The 11422-nt window shown below is 40.7% G+C and overlaps 1 long non-coding RNA gene across 1 annotated transcript; it reads right to left on the bottom strand.

Moving 5' to 3' along the window:
* Positions 1-9412: 9412 nt before the first annotated feature.
* Positions 9413-10895, bottom strand: LOC134200092 (uncharacterized). The gene is made up of 2 exons (XR_009974849.1): positions 9762-10895; positions 9413-9595 (listed from the first exon to the last, which is right to left on the bottom strand). It is a non-coding gene; the product is annotated as an uncharacterized LOC134200092 (long non-coding RNA).
* Positions 10896-11422: the final 527 nt, after the last annotated feature.

Genomic DNA, 11422 nt, shown 5'->3' with positions numbered 1-11422 from the left:
AATGAGATGAAATGGGCCAATTCAAATTATAGATGAATTCAATTATAATCATAACATTCTATTACTTGATGAATGTTTTAATTTTAAATTAATGAAATTATTTAAAAGATAATGCGAAATTCGAAATGAAGAAATACAAATTTGTTTGAGCAGCTAATGTCACCATCTTGCCACCAGCTACACAGAAACTTTGGAAACACAATATATTACCGTGCTAATTACGAATTCTACGAATCAGTGAACAAAGTGCCAACTTGTACATGCTCAGAACTTTAGTGCATATGAAATTTAAATCGGAATCTGATTTGTGGTGCCTCAGTAAGTCCTAACGTTAAGGTTGCGATTTGCACAGCGGAAGTTCACGGACTTTTTTTAACGTTGCCCATTTTCAATCTTCGATTAAAAATCAGGCACAATAATCTTTAGTCGTAGAATGTCTTTAGTATTGTCGATTTCCACGAACTTATCTCTTATTCTATGACCTTAATGTTTTTCACTAGCCAACAAATAGGTCTTTATTCAAATTGATTGAGGGAAAAACAATAATATGTTGTTGTGGTATGTGGAAATCGATCGAATGTTAAGAAACAAGGATGTATTGCTTAACGACTCTGTAATCCAATTAAGCCATCAACCTTATTTCTGAAGGTGGAACGCGTTCAGTGATGCGTCTGGACTGAAGCCAGATAGACTGAGTTTCGTCTACCGCTATAAAAGGCTAATAAAATAGCATAAAACTCATCATTGGACATCTCATAATCCACACGTATAAATGTCCACGATCTCAAGAAGTCGGTTTGTGGAAGTTAGTAAGACAGTACGACGATAATAATTTGATAAAAAAATTGAAATTTATAAAAATGGCGCCAAAGTCGTGAGTGAGTAAAAAAATGCACAGATAATATAAAAAATTAAACTTCACGCTTTGACGATCTTTAACAGTAAATAATATGTGATATGAGCTGCCTATCGGATACGATGTTACATTTCTGAAATAAACATACCTGTATGTCTTGAATGTTGTCAGCCCTGGGTGTAACCGAGAGATGGGTGAATCTGTTCGGACGTGGTATTCATAAGCCGATTATGAGCTCCGTGCATTGAGGCTTTTAGTGGTCTCATAACTCTCTCGTTCGTTGAGATATTGCAGCAGAATTATTTCTTGTCAGTAAGTAATTGATGTAAATGTTTTATCGAATTAAGGATTTTGATTGTGCGTACATATTGTCGTTCACAGTGACAATGTTAATGGATGCTAATAGTGGATCAGTCGTGGATAGCGTTTCTTTCTTCTGGAGAGTATTAAACGGTAGGTAGCGGCTTGGCTCTGTCTTTGGCATTGCTGACGTCCACGAGCGACGGTAACCACTCACCATCAGGTGGGCCTTATGCTCGTCTGCCTACACGGGCAATAAAAAAAGCAACTGGTGCTACGATTGTTTTTTTTAAAGATTTTATGACCTGGTAACTAAGACCTTTAGGTCATGTCTTATTTTAATTTATATTCTTATTTTTATGAAACATGATAATATGGAGTGAAACGAAATGAAATGAAGATGATTGATTTGAGACATTGATCAACTGGGATGAAATTAAATGAAATGAGATGAGATGATATGGGATGAAATATAATCTCAGTAAAATGGTGCTTATTTACTGAGATTTTTTCAGTGGACTTTTTGGAGGATCCTAATAAGTAACGTTTTTTTTTTTTTTTTATGGCTTAGATGGTTGGACAAGCTCACAGCCCACCTGGTGTTAAGTGGTTACTGGAGCCCATGGACATCTATAACGTAAATGCGCCACCCACCTTGAGATATAAGTTCTAAGATCTCAGTATAGTTACAACGGCTGCCCCACCCTTCAAACCGAAACGCATTACTGCTTCACGGCAGAAATAGGCAGGGCGGTGGTACCTACCCGCGCGGACTCTCAAGAGGTCCTACCACCACAAGAGGTCCTACCACATACGTCCAGCGGCTTTGTTACATTTTCTCACATTTGTGCACTTTCACAGATATTAAACAGTTAATAAACCACCGTTATTGCACATTTAAGCCTGAATAAATACTAAATAGACAAAATAAAACAAATCACACAACTTCACTGCTCGCGTTCCCGCCAAAAAGTCTCGGTGCTACAATTGTTGTTTTGTGGAATGTTGTTTGGGAACGATAGTAAAGTACGTATTTATGAATTGTAATAGCACTATAAGTAAGATAATATGTGATTCTATTTATTGTGTGTAATGGATGTCAGAAATCCACATGAGATAAGAACAGGTACGTCAAAACTTCGAATACCAACTATTTTTCGGAAATCGAGCTTGCGAACTCACAGCATAGTCAACGTTACTAGCCATGAGGCGAACTATTTTGTCCATTTATTGAAACAAATACATTTAAAATGAAACCAAGATTTATCTTGTGACTTGTGTAGTAGTGATAAAGCTGGCAACACTAGACAAATCCTCAAAAGGCTTCAATTTCTCGGTCATATCACGAGCACTGGACAAAGCGGCCGCAACGCAGCCGGATTCCGGATTATCCTTACAAAGATTTATTGTGTTGTCTACCCCGTAGTCAGCGTTCCGAGGATATAAAGAACAAACCCTTCTCGATAAGGAATGAAACTGTAGCAAAACGTAATTCTTTAGGTCGATTGATTGGGTTTTTTTGGTTACTAAAGTAAAGAGTGCGTTATTAAATAAATGATAATATATTTTCACACTTCCGAAATTGTAAATTTATTTTATTAATCGGAATTACTTGTGCCACAAACGAGTTCACTGATGTGAAGCGGTCAATTTACCTAAGAAGGTTTTGGGTTGAGTGATTTTAAGTTGGAAACATTTAAAATCCTGGATATATTCTGGCTTCGCGCTGCGACTTCCGGTGTTGCGGCGTCCACGTCCGCTCGCCATGACCGTTGCGTCACTTCCGGTCGGTTCCGCGGCTTTTCCGAATGACGTCAATTTCATTTTACTCTCAAATAAATCATATATCGTGATACCAATTCTAAGTTATTGTATTTTAGTTTATATAACGAGCATGTTTTTTTTAATCTTTCACACTGATAGCAAAATGCGCTTTTAATAAAATTTATTCAAGTTTTCACAATTCTTCCAAGTATTTACCTAAAACAACTGCACCCTTTTGTTTTTCATAGTCACCATCGTCATTACATGTTCACCAATAGATCTATCTGAAGCTATACTCGAAGTAGGTACTAAATAGTAAACTCTAGTAGAATAGTAAAAATTATTGCAAAGTCAAGCTGTATAGCCTTGTTCGGACTAGGCGAGTATTTTAGTCGAGTACTGAGTAATTTAGTAGCTAAATGTGTCTGAGCACCAAAAATTTAGTAGAGTAGGTTAGTAAATAATTTAGTCAAGTTAATCCATTTTGTTCTATTTTTTCGGGCGAGTAGCGAGTAGTTTAGCCACTAAATTACTCGGTACTCGACTAAAATACTCGCCTAGTCCGAACAAGGCTTATGCGATCAGAGACAGTAACAAAAGTGAATAGGGAAGCTATACCTGTAGCCCTAGCGCACTATCTGCAACGCATGCATAATTAAAAAATATATGCACATCATTGTGAGCGCATCGATTATAGTACCGTCCCTTTCTCTCCTGTATTGATGCCTATTACGCATTTTTATACCTGTCTCACCGCACATTGACATAAACAATTTGGTTGCATTATGAAGCGTGCGCATCTTTGCGTTCTCGTAAAATAGTGATTGTGACGCCAATTAATGGTTTTGGACTAACAGTGTTCATCGAGATGTATTAGATGTAAGGAGAGAGTGGCCACTCAAGGAAAAGTAAGTAGTGCTGGAATAACATTATTGAAAGGGAAACAGACCAACGGTGAGATTCTACAAAAGCTCCGATTCTATAATCGTTCTATTGATTGCGCTCTAAATTAAATTTAAAAAACATTAAGTAATAAAGAATTTTTTTTTATTGCCCTTGTAGGCAGACGAGCATACGGCCCACCTGATGGTGAGTGGTTACCGTCGCCCGTGGACTTCAGCAATGCCAGGGGCAGAGCCAAGCCGCTGCCTACCGCTTAATACTCTCCACAAGCCTCTTTTAAAGAAGGACAAGAATCAAGCGAAAACAACAGAAAATGTAATTAATATAGGTATAGTCCCCGGCACGTAACTTGGCAAGAGTTGCTAGATGCGCAGAAGTCGTTTTTTAGGTCTCTTTGGTTGTCAAGCGGGACGCGGGGAAAAACGTAGCACCATTTCGAGCGCGCGATTGGTGAGTCAGTCGATCCTCCCCTCCCGCACCGCGTCCACGTTCCGTTCGCTCCCGGTTACACATGCGCCTACTAAAGTTGTAGGAACCCTTTGTATATATTGAGTTTTTGTCACAATGCAGTTTGCAATGCCAGGACCAAATACTTATGACCATATAGTCGACTCAGTCACTGAGCGTTTTATTATTTACGCCAGTGACGACAGCGACTCTTCGTTATGTCGACGATGGGAGCCAACTCCTTCCACCAGCTCAGGTGCTACCATAAATTTATTCCAAGGGGTAGTACTATTAGAAAGTGATAGTGACGACGGCGACACATAATTTTTAATATTAAGTATATTTTTTTAAATAAACTTAACTTTTAATTGTATTTTATTTATAACACCTAATACACACGAATTCCTCTCTTTTCTTTAACTTTCTTCTAACACACAGGCTTAAAAATAAATTATGGCAAATAAATTTAATAAAATAAAATTAAATTATATGCGGGCAATAAAATTGACCATTTTTTTGTTGCAATGTGCACTATGCGCAAAATTACCCCCACTACACCAAAACCTTGCCAGCTTACGTGCCGCTTACTATACGCTGTCGCGTTGCAAGTTTAATTGTAAAGTACGAATAATATTTTATTTAAGCAGATATTTTACACACAATATATTTATTTTTCATTCCTTGTTTTATAATAATACAAAAACTTAACAAAATATGAAATGTTGCATAGAACTTACTTCCTCAAAAGCGTGTATAATAATATTGTATACATAATAGGTAAGTAGGTATTTTAAAAACATACTTTATTTATTTTGTCATCCCTTGCTTTATACCAATACAAACAATAAAATATGAAATGTTGTATTCAACTTTATCTTACAGTGGAGTGTTCCATGCATGTTAAATTATATAGACTCCAGTGACCCTTGAATACCAGGTGATTTATAAATACAGCAGATAGATAGAAGATAGATATCAGTGCAATCCGGTTACCCTCTCTCCACTGTGCAGAAATAGGCAAGATGGTCGGTCGTACTCACCCGTGCAGGCTCTAAAGACCCTCCCACCACTGAACTGAATTGTATGTTACACCAGCTCAATGTGAATGTAACACTGTGCGCTATCAGCCTCATACAATAAGGTAATTGTTCGATACATATCGATTCTGATAGTGACGTTTGACACGTTATTAAATAAACGCTATATCGATCTGTAATGACATTGAAGCGTGTAACAGTTTTTTTTGCTTATATGAGTGGACGAGCTCACAGACCACCTGATGTTAAATGGTTACTGGAGCCCCTAGACATCTACAACGTAAATGTCGCCACCTACCTAGAGATATAAGTTCTAAGGTCTCAGTATAATTACAACGGCTGCCCCACCCTTCAAACCGAAACGCATTACTGCTTCACGGCAGAAATAGGCAGGGTGATGGTACCTACCCGCGCGGACTCACAAGAGGTCCTACCACCAGTTTTCACTAGTGTAAATAAGTGGACAAGCTCATCATAACGTGTATGCAGCTTAGGCTTGTGTTGTACATGTACTATGTACTAAAAGGAATAAATTCCCGACACTGAATGGAACGAACTATTCCTTTTCCTTTTTAAGACATCGTTCATTTAGTACTCTGTCGTACGTGAAACACGGAACGCGAGCGAGACTGATTTTGACTGAATGAGCGGCAACGATATGGTATCGGTGCATGAAAGAGTGAGACGCATGATAATATTCATTTGCCAAATTTGATCTCTGATAATTCTGATTCATCAAGCAATTTTGAACTTTATGTTTATTATTTACTGATTATTTTAATTGTTAATTCTGTATAAACATTTTGCGAAATTGTCTTTATTTTTTAACAAATTTTTTCAAATATGTTTTTAGGACTCGATTTCCAAGCTAGTAAAATTAAATCATAATTAGTTTTATTTACATTAGTTTAGAGTATATTTTCATCAGTAAATTTGACACCGGAATGAAATGAACTAAAATGTTAAACAATAATCTATGTAGTACACTACCTACGTAATATTTTAGTACAAACAAACATAAAAAAAAACAACTATTATAGAACAGAAACGATTATTAGATTTAAAAAAAATAAGTCTTAAAAACTATCATATTACAAAACTAAATATAAATATAAAAAATAAAATAAAAAAAAGCATGATTTATCTGAAAATTAAATCATTGTAATTATTTTGATTTTTAAATACGCCATTCTGATTCTAAAATAACCCGACAAATATCTATAAAATTTCGATATATTATATAATGCATTAAGAAAAAAATATCACAGATATTTTAATATCTAAATAACTTAATGAAAAAAATAAACGGGTATTGATTAGAATGACAGTCCTTTTTTTTTTTTTTTTTTTTTTAACGCTGGGGAATCCATTTACGGATACCCGGTCCGGGGGGGGTAACGAACCGGGTTATGTCGGACTCCGGCGCCTCCTGAGAGGAAGAGGGGGACGAGAAGGTCCTCCACCTCCCCGAATTCCTCGCAAGAGACTACGCCTTGAAAAAGGCGCGCGAAGCACTTGCCCCGCAGAACGACTACCGACTAAACCCCATCGAGCTCCACCACACCGGCTACACCAGACATACGGTACCGCAGTGCGCGCCGAAAGTCCGCCTTCGCCGGTACCCGTCCTGATGATAAGACGGGATTTCATCTCCGGGAAAATCCCGAAGGACGTCATTTCGGGAGATACACCGTGGGCGGCGCACAGGAGCCACCTTGCACCGCCCCACCACCGGACCGACAGTCGAGTACCGGGCGCCCCCGCACCCGCCACCTGATAGTCCCTACGGGGGCTGAGCGGGAGCTTCACGCCCGCGCCGGCCATCCCGCCTTCTGCGCTGAGGTGCTGAAGAGGGATCCCACTCCCTTTCACGCTCCTCAGCCTCACGGGACGCCATTACCAGGTCACAAAACCTGGCCATGGCCTCCCACGAGCCCTGATCCTCTAACATGCGGGCGACGACAGCCCGCAATGAGAGGTTTCTCCCCAGCACCGCGACGAGATCTCGCCGCGAGTGCTCCCAACGCGGGCACGTTTCGAGCGCGTGCTGCGCGTCATCGTCCGGGTGCCCGCACTGGTGGCAGCCCGGGTGTGGCTCTCTCCTGCAGACCTTCCACAGGTACCTCCCGAAACAGCCATGTCCCGAGAGGACCTGCGCAAGGTGAAAGGAGAGTACGCCGTGACGCCGATCCGACCATGCCTCCAGCACGGGCACCAGGGCCTCGAGGGTGCGCCGGCGGGTGACCGAAGTTTGGCCAAGTTCTTTCAGCAATCGCTCTCTCCACTTAGCGTATGCTACATGACGCGCAGCACGCTTCCACCGACCGACAGCCGACGGGCCGGGCGACCGCCCCCGACTCAAGGCCTGCGCCTTACGCCGATATACCGCAGCCAAGATTTCGGCCTCGAGGTCCCAGGGTAGGGATCCGGCGAGAGCGCAGGCCACATCTTGAGAGATGGTGCGGTACCCCCTGATGACCCTCACCGCAAGCGCCCGCTGAGCTCTATGCAGCAGAGCCGCGTTTCTCGCGGAGAGTGCGGGCGACCACACGGGAGCACCGTACAGGGCCATACTGCGCACCACCCCAAGGTACAGTCGCCGAGTACCGGCGCTGCATCCTCCGACGTTGGGAAGAAGACGGGTCAGCGCACCTGCCGCCCCCATGAAGAATGACAGTCCTAAACCTGCAAAGTATGAACTATGAAGGAAAATCAAAATATAATTCACTATTCGTTCAGTGTACTAAGCTGTACTACATGTACTAAAAGACTGAATTAGGACATCTGACAAATTGTCCTAGTACGGATCGCTCCGTTCAGTGTCCGAGCAAGAACAAGCCTAATGCAGCTACCCACCCCGACATGGTATACTGATGGTAGGGCGTCTTGTGAAACCGTTCGGGTAGGTACCATTACCGTGCCTATTTCTGCCGGGAAGCAATAATGCGTTTCGGTTTGAAGGCTAGGATAGATATTTGCGACTTTGGTCTCGTGGTGGGTGGTGGAAGTCGCGTAATGACATACATGCACCTCATTACGTATCTTTCCGATCCATTAACGGTGCTTTTAGGTACCACAAGCACCGGTCAACACACCCCACTGAGTTTCTCGCCGGTAGGCAGCGGCTTGGCTCTGCTCTGCTCAGTGGGTCGCGTTTTCGATACGGTGGTAGATTCTGCGAAGCACTGCTCTTGCTAGGGCCATTGTTAGCAACACTCCGGTTTGAGCCCCGTGAGCTCACCTGCTTGTTAAGGCGAAGCAGAAATAGCCTCTCAAGGCTATCAACATAGGTAGGGAAAAAAAGATATACATGAGATCCAGTAACCATTTAACGCAAGATAATAGACTATTTTTGTGTTGTCCAGCTGGAGCACTGGGTATGAATACTCCAGAGGGTCCCACAAACAAGTTCGAAAAGGAATGGTAGCGAGCGAGGTGCGGACGTATTCTCGTGTGTATGCTTCGGTGGTTGCGGCCGTTGCGGGTGAACTGTCGGCGCCAGTCTTCGATCAACAATAGTAACTAGATAATGGGATACGTACAAAATTAAAGCAAAAACTATCCGCGTGAATATATACTTATATAGCTACATTCGTTTACTAACAAACGGAGAAAAAAGTTTTGAAACACTTTTACGTTCAAACTAATAACAACTATGGCACCTAGTAATAAAGTCACAAATCTCCAAAACATTATCTAATACTTACGATCATTCGTCACATAAAACGAGCAAAGCAATAAATTACTCCTGTCACTTACCAATAAAAAGACATATTTTAAACAACTTTTAATGTTAAATCAATCTTAAAGGCAACAAATAAAGTAACTTTTCCCTTAATTGCTCTGAGAACTAACATCGTTTTGCTTTATTTATTTTTGCTTCTTGAAATGCCGATTTCTATTTACTACAGGAGGTAAGGGAGTCGCGCTTAACACTAAAATAATTTATTAATGAATTAAAGTAAAAGTTTAGTTGTTTACTTTTTATGTTTTGGAAATGTATGTGTGTTAGTATCTATACATTACTTATTATTTTATTAGCGTTACGTTTTTGTCTAATATATATTTTTAAGTTTTCGCGACCAGTGCACATAATAAAACAACGTTTAAACGGTTTCAAGCGTTGTATTTTTATTACAATGTTTCGGCCACGTTTCAGTAGCCGTGAGCACGGAAGGCAAAGATGTCCAGTGTCAATAAGCGGAGATCTTAGCTGGCTTATAAAAGTCATCTCTTGTTTCTCTGGCGACAATCGAGATCCATTCTGCACACGTGATTGCTAGGAAAGCTAAAATAAAAATGGAAACTGTTCTGTTCAGCAAAAGTTTGTCCATGTGTTGGCCGAGCGTTGGCCAACATTTGTAGCGGTGGTTAAAAATCGGTAATTTTGTTCAAAATTTAATATTATTTATAAGTTTAAAGCTTACAATATAGTTTATACTTCATGTACTTACCGAAAGTAAGATATTCCGGCCGTTAAATTGCTTTTTCGGGCCTTATTTTTGCAACTTTTGAATACACACTGCGGTATTGTGAGACGGGTTGACATTGGCTGTGTTTGAAGTGAACTAAACAAAATAAGAGCTCACATTTCAAGTGCGCTGTTATTTGACGAGACGGATTTTATGCACCGACCCGAAATCTAGTTACTATTGTTGATCGAAGGCGCCAGTAAAGGCGCACGCGCGGCTTGCCAAAAGGAAAGCCACTCGGTCGCTACTCTTTGAATCGCGCCGGGAACCGACAACGAGAGTCCCTGATTGGTCGCGGCGCGCGATCAGACGCGGCTGCCGACGCGGCAGGCGTTAGGGTTGCTATACTATTTATATAATGCTATATTATACTACACTATTGCTATGCTTCTTCTTCAGAAATGTAAAATTGAAGTGATGAATGAGTTTTTGATTTGAGAGATTTAGGTGGCAACGAACCGGTCGCACTGGAGATTCATTGGAGAGACCTGTGTTCAGCAGTGGAGAGCTATAGGCTGAGATGATAAATACGAAAGAACTTCCAATCCTGCAGGCGGGTACCAATTTTTCTAATGAAAGACATACTTAACAAATGATCACGTATGACTTCCATGGTGAAGGTATAAATAACATCGTATAATAAAAGTCGAACTCGTAAACGTTATAATTTGCGTAATTACTGATGGTAGGTCATCTTGTGAGTTCCACGGGTAGGTACCACCGTCCTGTCTGTTTGGGTCGTGAAGAAATAGTGCGTTTCAGTTTGAAGGGTGGGGCAGCCATTGTACTATTACAACTGAGACCCTTAGAACTCTTGTCTCATGGTGAGGGGCGGCATTTCCGTTGTAGTTGTCTATGGGCTCTTATAACCAATTAACACCCAAGTGGGCCGTGAGCACGTCCATCCATTTAAGCAATTTAAAAAAAGTTGACTGAAAAACTGCTGAGATTCTTTTCCAATTTAGTACGTAGTTTTAAAAAGGCCGATTGATCTGTTGCCAAGAGAACGGTGTGTTTTAATGTCTGTTAGGATTCCTGACTGGTTGTTACAACGGTAATGCGCGGTTATCGCATTAAGCACTGGGACATAAGGAACAAGAAAATAACGAAAAGCGTTGATGTATTTTATTTTATGTATTTTATTTTATATATCAATAATGAAATAATAAACGAGGCTAATTTAATTGTTTGTCTAAGAAAACGCTTGTCTCGTTGAATTTGATAATAATAATAATAACATCTTGAGAGGCTTGGTCTCAGCCAAAAGTCGGTGGTGGCCGAAATGCAAAAAGCAGTCTTGCTGGGCAATGCCCGTATAGTTCGCCGGTTTCTTTCCCAATAGTCCCTAACGCTCCGGCCGATTGTTGCCCAACTCGCCGGAGTGTGTCCTGCCGTCTTTCTAGGCGAGGCACTGCTTAATACTTATAATAATAAAATCATTTATTGCCTTTCACACTGATCCAAATTAATACATTTAGATAAATAAAGAAAGAAAAAGAAAAGGCAAAAAGAGGTGGCTCAGCTAATGCTGTTCAAAGTCGATGAATCGAACAGCGCTGATTTTCAGTCACTTTGATTGGTAGAAATAAGTCCTCGTATTGAGGACGACGAAAATGGTTAATGAAATAGTTTCAGAATCGATA

The sequence above is a fragment of the Bombyx mori genome, chromosome 14 (genome assembly GCF_030269925.1).
Source record: "Bombyx mori chromosome 14, ASM3026992v2".
Taxonomy (NCBI): Eukaryota; Metazoa; Arthropoda; class Insecta; order Lepidoptera; family Bombycidae; genus Bombyx; species Bombyx mori.
This window is presented reverse-complemented; position numbering and strand designations above follow the sequence as displayed.